The sequence below is a fragment of the Saimiri boliviensis genome, chromosome 5 (assembly GCF_048565385.1).
Source record: "Saimiri boliviensis isolate mSaiBol1 chromosome 5, mSaiBol1.pri, whole genome shotgun sequence".
NCBI classification, from domain to species: domain Eukaryota; kingdom Metazoa; phylum Chordata; class Mammalia; order Primates; family Cebidae; genus Saimiri; species Saimiri boliviensis.
In genome coordinates, this window is record NC_133453.1 from 57609370 (window position 1) to 57626414 (window position 17045).

At 34.4% G+C, this 17045-nt stretch overlaps 1 protein-coding gene across 6 annotated transcripts in view; it reads left to right on the forward strand.

Annotated features, from left to right (window-relative positions):
- The window catches only part of PDE1A (phosphodiesterase 1A), a 524243-nt gene that overhangs the window by 239356 nt on the left and 267842 nt on the right, over positions 1-17045 (forward strand). The window lies entirely within an intron of this gene.

Genomic DNA, 17045 nt, shown 5'->3' on the forward strand with positions numbered 1-17045 from the left:
CAGGCTCATCACTCTTGGATACCTTGTGGGAGAGAGATGGGTGAGTCAAAGTGAATAGCGGAGCAGATTCAACATTCCTGGTTGTGAAACTGTATAGGTGCACCAGACACCCGTGCTTTATCCTGAATAATATGGTGAAAAGTTTTTAATTTTTTTAATGGAAACTACTTAGTTGACAATATTTAATTTTTCTTTGCATGGCTGTACTATATTATTTCATGTAATAAAATAATATGTGTCAGAGTGGAAGTGGTTGAATTTTATTTTAGTTTTTTTGTATTCCTTTCAGATTCCTATAGTTCTATACTGTAGAATAATATTTGCTAAAGAGTACATGTCAGAACTCCAGGCTCACAAGCATTTCATGAGAAAAAGATTCCATGGCCAAATAAGTCTGTGAAATGCTGCATATAAGATCACCTTCTGACCACTCATAGTATGTTAAAAATGTTATATTAGTATATTAACGTATATTAGTATATTAAGCACGTTGGAAAATAGTAAAGAAGCTTATTTATTTTTGCTTAGTTCATTTGACCGTGAATTCTCTTCTCTTTTAACCCTCCACTTTTTCTTTTCCTTGTAATACCAAGTGGAGGAGAGTGGGTTAAATAAGAATGCTACTCTTAGGTTGGTACAAAAGTCATTGCTGTTTTTGCCATTAAAAGCAATAACAAAAACCACAGTTACTTTTGCACCAACTTAATACACTGACAACATTCTCTCTCATTGAAAACCTAATATTTTCTAATTTGTATTTATAGTTAATCAGCAGAATGGCTTATTCTTTTTGTTCAAATACAATTGATTATTAGAGGCTCTATTATTTTTAGTCACTCTTGTTTATGCATACTTAATCCAATTTCTATCCACCAACAATTCTGCTTGAACTCTGGTTTCATACATGAAAGAAAAGTCATCTTTAAATAGTAGAGCAAAGGAAATAAGGCAAATACAATATTAAAGTTACATACAGGTTGTAATCTGGGTGCAGTGGTACCCACCTGTAGTTAGTCTCAGATACTTTGGGAAGCTGAAGCAGGAGGATTCTTTGAGCCCAGGAGTTAGAGGAAATCCTCAGCAAAATAGTGAGGCTTTTAAAAAAAATGTGTTACATATGGGTTTCAGTGTTCTATGGGATCAGAGGGCTTTTACTGTTCTTAAATGGTAGGTGGATCTGGTGATGGGAAGTAGCATTGGGAAAATGAGGCCTGAACTATCTTGATGGGTTACTGAAGAGGCTGCTGGGAGTATTGAAAATAAGAGAAACTGTGGCTGAAGGCTTCTAGGTATGAGATATTCTCTTGCCTCTGAGGGACAAATATAACAATAGCTGCATTGATGGATTTTATGCAGATTTGTATTTTTAGGAAAGTCATTCTCGTGGTAGATTGGAAGATGGATTAAAATGAATGAAAAAGATGTTGAAAGTGGTAATATTGATTGTGGTCATGGCCTAAATAACAGGAGTAAGGAAGAAGGAAGAACAAAAGATGACCTGGTAGTTGTTAGTGAATAGAGACTGAGGTCGTTAAGAAGTGGGTTCTTTGACCTTAAGAGTTCAAAGTGGAATAATATGATAAAAGCAACTAAGTATTTATTGAGTTCCTGTTTGTACCAGGTATGGTGCTAAGCACAATGCTGAAGGTTACTGTTCTCTGGAATCTCAGTTTTGAGAAAAAAAAATACTGAAATACTGTGCATGCTACAGTGGATATTTATTAGGGGTTTTTGGGCTGCTCACATTCAACGCCCTTGGTAGCATTCCCCATTGAATGCTGGCAGTTACTCCTGTTATGGAAGCTAAAGGTGGTGAGACATTCCCTCTCCTTCACTTCCTGGCAGCTGGAGATTTTTAGGGATCCAGGCTCAGTCAACTGATGCTCTTGACCAGATTCAGAATGTGGAGTTACTGATGGGAGGGCATTATGTAGTTAGAGATCATTTGTGGAGTAAGAGTGCAGCCAACCAGTATCCTTTTAGAAAATTCCTTTTCTTACCAAGTTTCACCTGACAGGTATAAACACAGGCATTAATGAATACAAGGCAGAACATAAAAGTTGATTTAGGAGAATAAGAAAGGGAGAACTTTAAAGATTGCTGTTAGTATTGAAGGAAATTCTCATGGTCCAACCTCCTCTCAATATGTGCTGGAGGGAGCCTTCTCAAGGGGGAGGCTTATAACATTTCCTTCTCTGGGAACTTAGATTATATAGGTTCTCTGAACTCTTCTCTTAAGATGTTAAGCATTTAGTGCTTGTATTAGGACTTCTGTCTTTGATGTTAGTGCTTCAGACTTTCATTAACTAAATATTAATATTTTACACAAAACGGTTACCTGTTTGTTCAGATTAATTTAATAACCAATAATAGTTATAGGTATTATTTATCTTAGAGGTGAATAAAAATTGTGAGAAATCCAATGTATTAAAATCATAAAATATTTCACAAGTTCAGGGAACAGATTGCTATTGTGTTTATTATGTTAATGTGAAATGCTTTTACTATAGTGTACAAGAATTTAAAAAAGAACAAGAGAGGATATTGCTAAGCTTCAAGAGTGGTCTTTAGAATATAATAGGTGAAAAGCTGGACCATGAATGGCTAGAAGAGTGGATTAGCACGTCCGTGCAATTATCAGGGCACTTAGCAACATTTTAATTAGTGAGACTTTATGAGTTAAGGTTTTTGTTTCTCTGCTGTATAGTTTTTTTTAAAAGTGGTTGCCTACAGCTTTGGTTTCCCCCACATTTTGCCTTGTTACAAAAAACTCTTCAAATAAGAGTAATTTCCCAATCAGAGGCAGGGTGATAAAATAAAATGAATATCAGATTGAGTTGGGAACTCTGGGACTTAGTCTTGAGTCTGCTACTTCCTATAATCATCTCTGAGCTTTAGTTTTTCTCGATCAGACTCAAATTAAACCTCTTTATTTGCTTTAGAGCATTATCGTGAAGATTCAATTAACATCAGTTATAAAATATCACTTCGGTCACTCTCTATTCCCCTCACATAGCCTGTTAATTCTTATAGTTCATATTGTACCTGATCTATTACTGAGTTTTTCCCATCCTGAGGTAGAATGGAAGATCCATGAATATAGGGACTTTATTTTTGTTAACTTCTTTTTTCAAAAGCACATGACAGTACCTGATACAGACTACGCGCTGAATACAATTTAGGTAATAAGGAATGTTGCTTGTTTTATTTTTTGCTATGAATGCCTTTCTTGGGAGGCTTGTTACAGATTGGGGTTGGTTCCAAAGTGTTAGATTTGAGGAGGCCGTCTCATATTTGATTGACGAACTTTGTTTGTTTCCCATTGCACCATGGTTATTCCACATGATCTCAAGACAAGATCAGTGGTATTCTCCTAAAATTTTCATTCAAGCTATTTTTGTAACTACAGTTGTAAATATATATCTCAATATCATGCATTTCTTATGTACATTTGCTAATATTGATGTTTATAGAGGAGTGTTTCCCTTATTATAAAGGAATATATAGAAATTTTGACTTGAACCTAAGAGAGCCTAAATTTTACTTTGCCCAACACAAGTCATAAATAGAGCTACATCTTAAATAGAATCTAATGACTTTTTAATGTTTAGTATTTATCTCCTCATTAAACGAAACCTATTTTTACTCTAACCATTTTAAATTTCTTCCCTTTACCATAGCTGTTATTTATTCAGTTACTCTATGTGGAGAAAAGGTCCTCACACAATATCAAAAACAATATATAAATCAAAAACACTTTCTAGAGTTATTTCTGTTGAGTACTGCTTGTCAGGACATGCTTTTTTGTAAGATAATTTACTTACATAAGAATGAAGACTTTCTATTTTGAGGTTTGCCAGTCATCGCATTATTTTAATCATCACTACCAAAACCATACATCAGCATTAATCTACTTTGGCGTTATACTGTCCAAAAAGATCTTTTCATAGAATGGTAGACTTTTAGAGTTGCAAGCTGACTTGAAAAGTCTAGAATGCTTAATTACCATCTACGAACTTATTTGTTTCCTGAGATTTTTGTCTAGTCTTTTTTGTTTACACACAGATTTAATTGTTTGCAGGCAGATGGCTGAAGAAGTCTTGCTTATTTGCAGTTTTCTACCTGTTTAAGTGCTTAATATAAACATATATGATAATTGAGAAAAATGGCCTATTATATTATATGGAGGTAATTTCATGACAAGATCAATTAAAATAAGAGGCCACTAGCTAATATTTAGGAATATTTAAGAGTATAAACATTTTGCAAAAAGAATCCAGCAGGGCAGAAAATTCTTTATATTGTCTAAATCATTAAGTTGCTCCTCTACCAAGAAAGTGTAGTTGTTCCTTGAGATCGAACACAGCTCTCCTGGAAAAATGTATGCATCCTAACAAGAAGGGGAATGTGTACCAACCTAATCAGTGCAGGTTGACTGGTTTTCAGTGTTCTCAAAGGCGTTAATACTGACTGTTAGGAAGTGTTTAAAAGTGCTGGATGATGTTTTTATGCTTGTTCCGATGACTAACCACAGACATTTAGTGTGTGAGACGTTAGCCATCCTACAATATACAAAATAGTCTCTTTCCTGCAAGAATTTCAAATTCCTCACCAGACATTTGTGTAGGAGAAAACTTGTTTATATTAATTGGAGCCTTGAGACTAATTTGATTTTACATGTAAACACACATGCACACTGATTTTCCAGGAATGCTACTATTGTACATAGTGATAAAAGATTGAGGATTGCATATCTGTGTAGTTTAAAATTTCCTGAAGTTACTCAGCTGCATCACATCACTAATGTGATCATGATATTTGAGTCAAGAACCCTTCACCGCCCTCCTTCTCTGCATGTGTAGCAGTTGTGCTCACAGTGATTGGTTCAATTGTTGGAATACTTCAGAATCTCTAAGTGTCATTATGCCTGAGTGCTGAGAAATCTGTATCATTTTATTATACTACTTTTGTTTAGGTATTAGACAGCTAAGATATTATATTGATTCAAAAATTTGTATGTGTAAATTATGTCATTTATAAAATTCAGGCTAATAAAGAGAGCACTATGAAATAGTTGTTACTAAATAGTTGTTACTTAAAAGGTCTTTATGTCAATGCAGTGATTTTGAAACTAGTGCGCATTAGAGTATCTTGAAGATCGATCCATATTGCTGCCCCAAGTACCCTACCCCCAACCCCCTGCCAACAGTTTCTATTTCAGTAGGCTTGGGAGGGGTGCCGATTTTATGCATGGCTGACAAGTTCCCTGATAATGTGGATGCTATTGATCCAGGGACCACACTCTGAAGGAACTGGTCTAATAGGTTAGAGAACCTGATTAGAGGTAGGCAACTCTGATAACTAGTGGGGCAGCATTTTACATCCACCTTGAGTTCACATCTATATGGTTTCAAAGATATGAATTAGATCTGAATTTTCTTGGGTTAATTTGAATAAATGAATAAATTGTGTCAAAATAATCTAAATATAATTTACTTTGAACAGTCAGCACACACACACATATTAGCAAATTCTTCTGTTAAAGTAATTCCCAGCACCAGAATTTTTTTTTAATGAACAGGTTCAAAATTCTTTTGGAAAATAGACCAAATGGGGCATCCTGTATCCAATTTTGCTATGGAGATGTCTTGTTGATTTTTTCTAGGACTGAGGAAAAAAAATGGCCTGCATCAAGAGGTACACCTAAAAGCTTTTGAGCTCTTTCATCACCATACCAGCTTCATAATGAATGACTAATAATGATAGTGCCAAAACAAAAGACTTACCGTAATAAGGAGTCTTGCTACCACCAAGCTTTACTGAGGTGGACAATGAAAACTTGAGCAGAAACTATAATTTATCTGATTATTTTTAGGCCATAAAAATTCATCTAGTCACTTCTGGTCACACAAAACAATAGTCTCAGTAATGATATACCTAGTTGAATGAAATAAAGTGTCTGTCTTCATTTAAGTTGAAAGGTTTTCTTATTTGTCAGCTTGGCTCTGTTTGTGGGGACTGTCCATGGTAAAAAAAAAAAAAAGGTGAGAGTGTAGTCACCTTCTATTCTTTTTTCTTGGCTAATACCTGTTCACAGGGCTGCTTCATGTTTGCTCGACTGGACATGGGGTGAGAAGAAGGTAAGGGCAGGAAAGTTACAACTTGATTGTTCTGGTTTTGCCACAATTAAACACTGGCATTGAACACTGGCATTGCAGGGCTTTAGCAGACTTGAATGGAGCACATTTGAAGGTTACCGGCCCTCTAACTCTTCCTCTGCAAGTCCTACTTTGATGGGCCTGCAGCTCACTGTCAAACAGAGGCAAGTTGTCACCTTTTTTGCTTGGGGCTTCAGTAGAAACTGAGATGCGAAATGCCTTATTGCAGCAATCTGTTCCAGTAAAATGTAGTGGCATTGTTCACTCAGCAGAAAAAGATTTTGTGGATTAGTTGTGATCACAGAATCAAGGTGCTGGAAGCTAAACTGAACAAATGATGAACAGCAAAGAAAAGAAAACAAAAGCTTCAAGGACATATGCAAATGAGGCAATAATTTAATATTTGTTAGGACAAGAAAATGTGTCTGTCTTGTTTGCTGCTGTGGAACCAGTGCCCAGAAGACGTTCTAGCTCATGGTTGGCACTGAATGATAGATGAGAGAAAAAGGAAAAAAGAAAAGCAGAGGTGAGCAGAAGTAGTAAGAAAGACAAAGCCATGAAGGCAACAGGAGAGAGGGGCAGCTCAGAGCTGCATGGGCAGAGATATTCTGCACAACCCTGAGCATCCTCAGGTTGCCCTTGTTCTCTTTCAGTGTTCTTGGTGCCATTAAAAGTTTAAGCAACTAGATTATAGGTTATGCAAATTTGCACTGACATGTGGCCTCAGGTCCCTGATTATGGCATGAAAGAATAGCAGAATTCTTACTGGTAGAAGTATATAATAAGTTTAAGATGAATTTTTATAAAAAATGATTAACATTTCAAAAAAGGCTTAAAGAGTTACACAATTAACTAAGGTACAGCATTTTCTAATGATGCTAGTTAACAGAAATAGATCTGGGGAGTGTGTGCATATTTTTGTCTTTTCATATGTCCATTTACATACTAATACTTTATGCATTTGTATATTTAAAATAGTTTTGATAAAAAGAAAAATATCTTTCAAGCACCTATTTCCATAGTATTGGTCATCTAAATAAGACTCAGAACCCAACTTTCATTAACTTCAATGGGAATTACATAGGCTTAAGTTAGTTGTAAGTTAAATTTGTCAGAAGGAAAGGACTTGCATATGGTGATTCATGTACTTTTGATATTCTCGATTGTTTGAGAGACTGGTACAACAAACAGTGCCAGCTGTAGATAACTACTTTTTTCCCCCTTTACAGTCAATGTGCATTCATTTTTACAAATGTGAGAAATTCTTTTTTAAATTTTTTTGCTTTGTGTCTTTTTTATATGTGGTGAAAAGCTACCAAGTCGCACGGTGATATTTATGTAACATCTCTCTGCTGAAGAAATTATAATTGCCCAAACGCGGCTCTTTAGAAATTTGAAAAACAAAACAATACTCTTTTTTAAAAAGGAATAAGCTTGATTTAATCTTAACCAGTCTTGATTTAATCAAAGTGCAGAGAATTTTCATTGCCCTAGTAATGTTTATTTTTTAAAAAAAATATTTTGAGGACTAGCTTGATGTCACTGGTGTATTGTTTCCTGTCATGAGTCAATAAATTCACTTTCATGGGCAAATGCTTATGTTTTGGACCTTGGGCTAACCGAGGCATGTAACCTGAGGTGGAGTCACAAACTGGCCAGCCCTGAATTCCACTCAAGGAAGATTTTGTAGCTTATTTTTCCAGTTGGAAACTTTCTGGCTCAATATGGCACTTTATGTCTCCATTTATTCCACTCTCTTCCTTTGTCCATTCTCTCATTCTCTCTGGTTAGTAAATTTTACTGGTGCCACAGTCTTGAAAATTTGATATGTGCTTGATGGTGCTTTTGTTTCCTTCAGTAGTGAATAAAAGAGAAGGCAGTTGGCAGGAGGAAGACTTAAAGATAATACCAGTAATGATGATTATGATGATGAAAAAGCCAACATTTATTGAGCTCTCACTGTGTGCCAGGTTCTATGCTTAGAAATTAACATATTTGTATTATTTTATTTAATCTTGACAACAACCTTCTGAGGTAAAAATAATTTTAGCTAGCACATTTTATGTTGTAGTATTATAAGTGCTTTACATGGATGATCCAAGTTGGTTTAATTTAGTCTGGTATAATAGCTGAAGTGTAATCATTAAAAAAAATGTAAATGCTACATATATTATATAAAGTTGTCAAAATTCATTCTGATTTCCTTTAGTTATTAGGGTAGCCCTACGCAATAGTTATTATTTTCATGAGCCTATTTTAGTAATATGAAATGGAAGTGGAGAGATATTCAGGAAATTATCCAGTGTTGAATAGCTAGTAAGTAATGTAACCAATATTCAAATATGGGTCTTTTTCACATCTGATTTTATGAATACTAGGACTTTATGATTCTGTCCTCCTGTAATAGAAATAAAGGTAAAAATGCCAAAGAGTGAATGTTTAGTGTCTCTCATAGAATGTGGAAAATAAACCTGTATGGCATAAAAATCAGATAGAGGCACTGTCTCCTTACAACTTGAAATGCTGTTGATGATATTTGAATTACAAACACCCTCCTTTGCTGAAGTAGTATAGGAAGAGGTAATGAGGTGAGGAAAGTTGGTTATTCTTATAGCCTCTCCTCATTTTTTTTCACTATTCATGATACAGAATGAATTTTTCCATGGAGCTGTTATTTTTTCTTTTCTTTCTTTTACTTTTTCATTTTCAGTGAAGTTGAGTTAATTACATTTTCATTTACTTTTTCTTTTTTGGTATATATTTTTTCTGGGTCAGTCTAGATATTTGGCAAGGATACTTCTGCATTTAGATAAACTATCATTTTGTTGATGCCTTTTCTTCACAGGCTTACTACAAGGTTTCACAAGACTAGTATCCTAAGAAGATTTCGAAGATTTACCAGGGTGTGTGTGTGTGTGTGTGTGTGTGTGTGTGTGTGTGATATGATCCTGTAAGTAGTACAATTCTGTTAATCTCCAATCGTTATTATTTTAAAACTAAACTTATATCTTTTAAAATAGAGAAGAATCAACTTAAAATTTGTAGACTACTGGAAAAGGATATTGCTTTGGTATGTCTTGTGGTCTCAGTTTCCCCAGAGGAAAATAGAGTCTGAACCAAAAAATCTCTATAGTGCCTTTTTATACCAACACCATAACTTATGTTTGTATCTGCTAAAAATGGAATTACAGTAGATTAAGACAACTCTGTAGTGTTAATTTTTAAATAAAAAATTGTTTAGATTTTATCCATCAAACTGCACTAAATTAAACCAATTTAGAACTCTGCTGAAAGTGAATACCTTTGCTGGTAGATGAAAATTGGCTGGCATGCAGAGTCATTAGCAGTGGGGTGATAGTTTTTTTGGATGTAATGTGGAAAGAACAGGGAGCTGTTTTGGAATGCCTTTGAAGTTTTTTCTTTCAGTTCTAAATATCTGAGATTCTTTACAATTTTCACAGCAGAATGGTCCATAACCCAACATTTCTTTTGGGTTCTAAAATGTCGCTTACAATTGTGGAGTTTCAAGGTAGCTGTAAATCAGACTGCAACAAAGGAAACATAAGTTAAAAGAATAATTCAAAATTAACTCTAAACTACTAGTCTTTAAAATCTGCTTTCGACACGAGAACAAGTAAACAATCTAAATGATAAGGCTAAGCAAATGGTGTGATTTTATTTGTTTATTGATTAGAAACATATGCTCCAAAATGGTTTAAAATAAAGAAGAAAGGAATGACAAGGAAGGAAGGAAGGAAAGAGGGAAGGAAGGAAGGAGGGAAGAAAGGAAGGAAATCAAAAGTTACTGAGCACACCCAATGTGCCAAGCAAGAGTGTTAGAATCTTGAAATGTTAGGAAAGTCGGAGATTTGCAAATTAAAAGAAGGTTCACTGAGTTTATACTGTGACACTAAAATGTTAAAAATGAAACTTGTCTTCATATATCGTCACTGGGATCTGGGAAAACAGCAGTAACCTCAGGGTTGTGAAGCAAAATCACACAGTTAAGGAGGTGAAGCCAGAGCTCCAAGAAGTTTGTGTTCTAGCCCCATAATATCAGAAAGTTGACCAGTGTTTATGCTCATCAGAAACATCCATATGACACACTAGGGATGAAACTCCGAAGCTCAAGCCTGTTTGAACAGTTTAGGCACAGTTCAAAGGGAGACATTTGATGTTAATTGATTAATTAAATAATTAATTCAGAAATCACTTATTATCTGTAATGACCAGAACCATTAGGGAAATGTGTCACAGACATAAGAAACTATAATATATAGTAGAAAGTGAGTCATGCCATAGGAAAGTATAGATAGGTTTGTGGTTGTTTAGGGGGAAAGAGCAGAGAGCACCAGTGAAAATAAGGTTGAAAATATAGACTTTGAGATGGGCTTTACAGGGTAGGCATGCATGGTCATAGAAGGGATCCCTTAGTTTCCAGGCCTACAACAGCATCATTCTTACTGGGAAGTGTGAGGACCTTTATTTGATGGTGGTCTACAGCATACTTGTGACACACATTGCCATCAGCAAAAAGCGCTCTTCATGAACTGAACTGGTAATCAGGAGGGTCACTGGGAAGTTTCAGAATTTGGCAAGAATGGGAAGTAGAGGGTCGAGTGTGTTTATGGTCTGGAAAATCTCTCAGTTGATTTAGATATGCTCTTATGTGGACATCTCCAAGCTTTACCTGCTTGGAAATGATTGCTCATAGATGACATGAGATATTAGGACATCAAAACTAAGTGTAATATTATATAGGAATAATGAGAAACATGAAAATTTATGAAGGGAAGTATGATAAACAGTGATATGTAAAATATGAAGAGAGAGAGAGAGAGAGAGAGTGTGTGTGTGTGTGTGTGTGTGTGTAAGTGAAAAAATGTTCTCAAAGTAAACATTTTCCCAGTGGCTGTCCTTTTGAACCTAACCAACTTGTAAGTGTACTTCTAGAGTTTAATGTATAGATTAAAATGACACACACAAAAAAGATTTTGTGCAGGTTTACTATGTATCAGGCATTTGTCTATGTGATCTGTATATATCATCTCTCTTAAAAAAAAAACACAGAAATTCCATAAAGTGCTCATGATTATTTTCTCTTCTTTGAAGATGAAGAAATTTAACCTTAACTATTTTAAATAATTTTCTGGGGATCACACACATCGTTAGATGAGGAGCTGGGATTGTAATTAAAGCAGGCCATTCCAGAGTTCATGCTCTTTATTCTGTACCAGAGAAGGCTGCTTAATCATTGAAGGGCACATAAACTTAATAATTAATCATTTGAACTAAAAAGTCCACATGTGTAATGCAGGCAAGCTAATTAACCAAACAACACTAGTAGCAAATTTGTTAATTGTTTTCTCCTTACATTTCTATTTACAAAGCAAATTTTCTTTTTTTTTTTTGAGACGGAGTTTTCGCTCGTTACCCAGGCTGGAGTGCAATGGCGCAATCTCGGCTCACCACAACCTCCGCCTCCTGGGTTCAGGCAATTCTCCTGCCTCAGCCTCCTGAGTAGCTGGGATTACAGGCACGTGCCACCATGCCCAGCTAATTTTTTGTATTTTTAGTAGAGACGGGGTTTCACCATGTTGACCAGGATGGTCTGGATCTCTCGACCTCGTGATCCGCCCGCCTCGGCCTCCCAAAGTGCTGGAATTACAGGCTTGAGCCACGGCGCCCGGCAACAAAGCAAATTTTCAATCTATACATGCTCTTTGCTTCAAAGCATGTAGATAATCTTTCCTCAGTTCTTAAATCTGACATTTTACACAGAGAATACTTAGTCTCAGTCAAGGTATGTTGTAGTAACCACTCCTGACCAAAACAGGAGACTGCACTCAATTTAACAAATGTTTAAGGGCAGTAAAATTTATCTCTATCCTCTCATCAGACTTTATTTGTGGTAAACAGCATGGCTTTATGAGATCAATGGATAAGATAAGTTTATCTTTGTCCTATGTTAATTGAACCTTGTGAAAAATTTGACTCCACTGGTATACTGTTCTAACAGAGCTCAGTGGTCCACGGTCTCTTCTAGGCAGGAGATGTGGTGATTGTGCATGCTTTTCATCTAGTTAGCATTTTAAGATACCACAAAATAACCATTTTAAGATACCACAAAAAAACCATTACTGTCCACTTTCCTTTTTAATTAATATATTCTGGCTATTATATTTAAAATCTGAATATAATGATAAAAGCTGAGATAATGAAAACACAATGTCGTCCCTGTGATTAAGTCTAAATGAATCCAAAAAAGTGTACTTGTATTTTTATCTTGCATATTAACATTTTAAGTAGTGATAAATACTGAATATTCATGACTCAGCATGTTACCTCATTTCTTTCATAACTAATTGCCTAATGAGATTTGGTGAAAATCTCTTTTGATGCTAAAGTACCTTGAAAGTGTTTAAGTATCATGAAAAATATTTTAAAATGTCATGATTGAGGGTTAAAGTAAATACTTTTAGGAAGCTGTGCAGTTTTATGCCAACACACCAATCTTTAAAACTTCTCAAGTATTTTTAAGCTTCAATAATGGAAAAAACAACAATATTTGGCAGGAATGAAACAGGAAATGTTTAAATTGGTATTGCTCTAGGCAGAAACTTTTCCAAATAATAATATTAAAAGCTACACGTACATTGCCTAAATCATTGAATTATATTCTTGTGTTATGGATTTTCCTGTTTTGTATAGCTTTCACATTGAAGTTAATTTAATTTTTATTGGCATAAAATATTTCTTTCAACTCTCAGATCAGCTCTCTAAAACAATATTTATCAGTTTCAACTCTCCTGAAGGAAATCACTGACATCCGTGGAACCTAGAAAAAATAATCCTGTTTAGAAGCAAAACAATGTCATTTGATTCTATGTCAAATGGGAAAATTGAATGTTTATTTTGAGGAGATAGCTCAAGGCATAAACTATTTACTCTAAATGATTTGTTTTACTGTTGTTTTTTTATCAATAAAAAGCTGACTTTAGGCTATTATAATAACCCTATTGAAATCTCCATATCTATATTTAGAAGCAAGTTCCTTTACAATTCCTCATTGTCTTTCAGAAATATTTGTATTTCCATATTTTCAGTAAGTGGTGTTAAGAAGTAAAACTTCTTTGTTTTTTGCCTGCAAAAGGCTTAAGTGCTGAGAAAAATACGATTAATCACTTCCAGAAAATATAAACTCATTTAGTCGCATTGAATGCTCAACCATCACATTATGCATTTTCAATCATAATTATAGTATGGCTTAACATGGTCTAAAATTCCATTTTCTACAGCCAATAAAAACAATTTTTTGGCCCAGATCCAATGTATGCCAAGTTTAACTTGTGTATCTCAGAACTATTTTAGCATACAAAATCCCAGAAGATTAGCTATCTTTTCCACTCTTTTTACTTGTTCTATTCAAAAAGAAGAATAAGAGTACTAAATTAAGTACTGAACTACATTCTTTTGGGAAACATAAGTTATTCAGCTACATAAGCATACATGTAAGTGTGGATAGATGGGAATTTATTTTTAGTAGATAATGATATATAGAAGCTAAGGTCTTGGTACTAGGTATGCCCATTGATACTCAGCTGCCATTATTTCTAAACCTTCTCAGTGGTCTGAGCAAGAAAGCAAGAGAGAGAGAGAGAGAGAGAGATTGATAGAACACATAGATAGATTTCTCTTCAAACTCAAAATTCATAAGCAGCATTGTGCATATCAACAATATAGATATGCACAAGTAGCATTTTGCTCAAGTACAATATAGATATTAACTGCCAACCTACTTTATACAAGACAGTGTTAAAGAAATGTATGGAATACAAAGTGAGTTATTCCTTCAATACAGTACAAAATGAGTCAGGAAAGTAATAGTTAATAACTGATGAAAAGAAATATAAGTACTATTGTAATCATGCTACAGATGATTTGAAACTGGAAGTAAATATACACAGTCACAACAAAGGGACATCTGTCTGAGATTTGATTCTCAAGGAATATTTCTAGAAGCAAGAGATACCTATCCTGAGGGTTAAATATTAAGCCAGAAACGGCTGGGGGAAGAATTCAAAGGAAACATATTCTAGGCAAAGTGGTTAAAACTTGAAGGGAGAACATAGTGATTTAGGTGAACTGAAAGTCGTCCAATATTGCCAAAGCCTGGAATGTGTGTCTATTTAGTGGATGAGTGGGTTAGGAGATTTTGAGAGACATAGCCTGTAATAGGCCATTCTCGCATTGCTATACTTAACTGCCTGCGACTTGATAGTTTATAAAGAAAAGAAGTTTAATTGACCCACAGTTGCACAGGCTGTAGAGGAGGCATGGCTAGGGAGCCACAGGAAACTTACAATCATGGCATAAGGTGAAGGGGAAGCAAGCACATTTTCACATGTTGACAGGAGAGAGAGATAGCAAAGGAGATAGTGTCACATACTTTTAAACCATCAGATATTAGAACTCACTCACTATTTCGAGACCAGCAAGGGGCATATCTGCTCCCATGATCCAGTCACCTCCCACCAGGTACCTCCTCCAACATTGAGAATTACAGTTGAAGCTGAGATTTGGGTGGGGACACAGAGCCAAATCATGTAATAGCTAGACTATATATATATATATGTATATATATATATATATACACACTATATATATACATATATAATATGTATACACATATATATAATATATGTGATTTATGAAGCTTCAATATAATATATTTTATGTAATATAATATGATATTAAACAGTTTGACCATTTAAGGACATCTGGGAGCCACTGAAAGATTTTTAAGCAAATGGGAGTTCTATCCTTAAGGGATTTTTTTTTAGTTAATTCTCAAAGGTAATGTTTGTGTACATAATTATTATCCAAGGTAGAAAGTTGTATATGTCCTAGGAAAATCAGAAAAACATGGTATGTGAGTTAAGAGTTGAATGATTAGTTCTACTTGAAGAATTCAGGTAAACATTAGAAGGCAGATTTACCTGAACCACCTTCAGGGTGAAGGAGGAATATTTTGATTGGGCTTAATACTCAACATATTCACAGATTACCCATTTTATTGATTACCAATTGTTTTGTTTGTAAATCACTGTGAACAGAGACAATACACAGATGTTATGCTCCCAAAGTTGTTAACCTTGCTTATGAAATATGGCATCACAAACTTTTGATGTAGCAAACTTCATTGCAAGAAACAACATTTCAAGATAATGCTAAAATATACATTTCCTTTGACCTTTTACAGTCTATAACTTCAGTATAATTTAAAAATTAAAGTTGCAAGAAATTTTTTAAAAACTTTCAAATTTAATATAATTTTAAAGTTGCAAGAATAGTACAAGGAACCCCAGGAACAATTGCTTAAATTTTTCCCCATTTATCACTGTCTTTTACTCTGTCTATACATGTATAATTAAACATGCATATAAATATAAAGTTTATTATATGAATAGAATAAAATTAAATATGTATTATATAATGCATATAATTTTCATTACACATTTGCACATATATAGTACAATTGAAATCAAAGAATTTAACACAGATAAAATACTATCTAGTCTGCAGTTCTTATTCAAGTTTTCTTTTTGTCCCAATAATCTTTTATATCTAGGTCATTCCTAATGTAGAAACAAATCTAAGAAGCTATATTGCATTTAGTTGTCAGGCCTCTTGGGTCTTTTAGTTTGGAGTGGTTCTTCAACTTTTCCTTGTGTTTTTTGACCTTGATATTTTTAGAGTACAGGCCAATTATTTGTAGACTTCCCTCACTTTGGTTACATTTGGTGTTTCCACCAAAAAATTAGAAATTTTTATTTTTACTAAAATGAGTAGATTTGTTTTTTGTGATATTGGGTCAGGAGGCACATAATTAATGCTAGTTTGTCCTAATAGTGATGCAATAGCAGTATTTTTCCATTTTAAATTATTTGAATTAATTAGAAATTTATAGAATGATACTTCGAGATTATACAAATATTCTGCTTCTTTCTCACCAAATATTCACCCAGTGGTTTTACTATTCACTGATTTTCTAGCTCTGTCATTACTTTGGTATTTATTAGTTGGTGTTTTCCAGTAGGAAGAGCTTTATTCCTAGTGTATTCATTCATTTATTTTTATCAGTAATGACTCATGGATTCTGATTTTATTCAGTGGGCAGTAATACATAATACATTATTTATTCTGATGCTGAAATTGTCCCAGATTTGATCAATGAAGTCTCTTCAAGCTCATCCTCATGTTCTTTTGATATGCTCCCATCATTCATTGAATGCATCCTTACTTTCTAGTATGATGTATTCCAGATTTATGTTGCACTTCTCTCCCCAGCCCTAGATTCAGCCTATTTTATAAGGAATCCTGATCACTTTTGGTAAGTAATCATATATAGAACCCAAAATTTGGGTGCTAGGTGTGCCAATTGCTACTGTTGTATCATTGTTTCTTGCTCTTCTCACTGGACATAGCTAGGGTTATATATATTATATTTATAAAACCTGTAGCTTATACCAGCACCTCTAACTTCTAGCCAATGCCATAGTATCTATTTTAGTTCTTCCCCTTTCCATGTTCAAAATTCCCTATCCAATCATGAGCAAACTGGCTCCCATTATTCTCAATATTCTTTTGCTCAAATTAGTAGGAGATTTATACATATAAAATGATTATATATAAAAATAAATTTATGGAGAAGAATAAACATGCTGTTATGGTTTGACTTTGTTACCACTCAAATCTCACCTTGAATTGTGATAATCCCCACATGTCAAAGATGAGGCTAAGTGAAGATAATTGAATCATGGGGCAGTTTCCCCCATAGTTCTTGTGGTAGAAATTAAGTCTCATGAGATCTGATGGTTTTATAAA